The following is a 1,109-nucleotide window of genomic DNA, read 5'->3' on the forward strand; positions in this document are numbered from 1 at the left end:
CCCGGCCCAGGACTCTCCATCCTGACGGCCTGGACTCCTGGCCCTGCCCAGGTGAGCTCCTGGGATCCCCTGTGCTCCCGCAGTCCACGGCCCCTGCTGGCGTGAATGCTGGAGCCCCTAGCTGGGCTCGCAGACAGCACGGACCCTGCAGGCACAGCCTGGTCCAGGCGGCTCGGGAACTCACAGAGACGTGGGCTCCCTGGCCACCACCCTCCCCCGGCTGGACTTGGTGGCTGCGCGGGCACCAGGCGGCGAGTGTCTCCTGGCTCGGCCGACCCGGGGCTGCAGCCGGCCCCGGTTCAGAGCCAAAGCAAAGCAAACGTGTCTGAGTGGGTGCGGCCCCTGCGGACTCAGAAGGGGGACCCAAGACAAGAGTCAGAAGCAGCCGGACAGATCCAGCGCCGCGACGCACACCAGGAGTCACATCGCTGCACGGATGTTGTGTGCATCTACCACGACACAAGATACTTTGTTTCCTCAGGTCACCCAGAACCTCAAGACCAGGAACTCAAAGACCCCGGGCCACAGCCCTAAAGCGGGTCAGAAGGAGAAACGGGGCCCTGCCCAGCCGTCCAGGGGCCACCCTGGCCAGTCAGCTCCTCTAACCAGGCTTTGCCCAGGTTACCCGTGGCCTAACGCGCACCCTGGGGAGCGTGTCATCAGAGCCAGGACTCGCCGCGACACCACACGTCCACGTAGCAAACACGCACTCGCACTCCCAACCCCACCCTCACAGACACAGATAAACAGATATGACTGGGCTCAGTGGCTCATGCCTGTCACCCCAGCACGTGAGGACGCCGAGGCAGGAGGATCGCTCGAGGCCAGGCGTTCAAGGGCAGGCTGGGCCACGCAGTGAGACCTCCTCCCTACAGAAAAGCAAAAATAAATCAGCCGGGCGTGGTGGCACACACCTGCAGCCCCGGCAGCTCGGGAGGCTGAGGTGGGAGGATGGCCCGAGCCCAGGGATTCGAGGCTGCCGTGAGCCGTGCTCATGCCACTGCACTCCCTCGCCGGCAAGAGACCTCGACTCACAGATGGAAAGATGGGTGATGGGCAGCAAGACCGCTTGGCCCGCCCTCCTTTTTGCCCTCCTGCCTCTCTGCTTC

Source organism: Carlito syrichta, unplaced genomic scaffold, assembly GCF_000164805.1.
Source record: "Carlito syrichta isolate Samal-C Ts95f unplaced genomic scaffold, Tarsius_syrichta-2.0.1 Scaffold169017, whole genome shotgun sequence".
Lineage (NCBI taxonomy): Eukaryota > Metazoa > Chordata > Mammalia > Primates > Tarsiidae > Carlito > Carlito syrichta.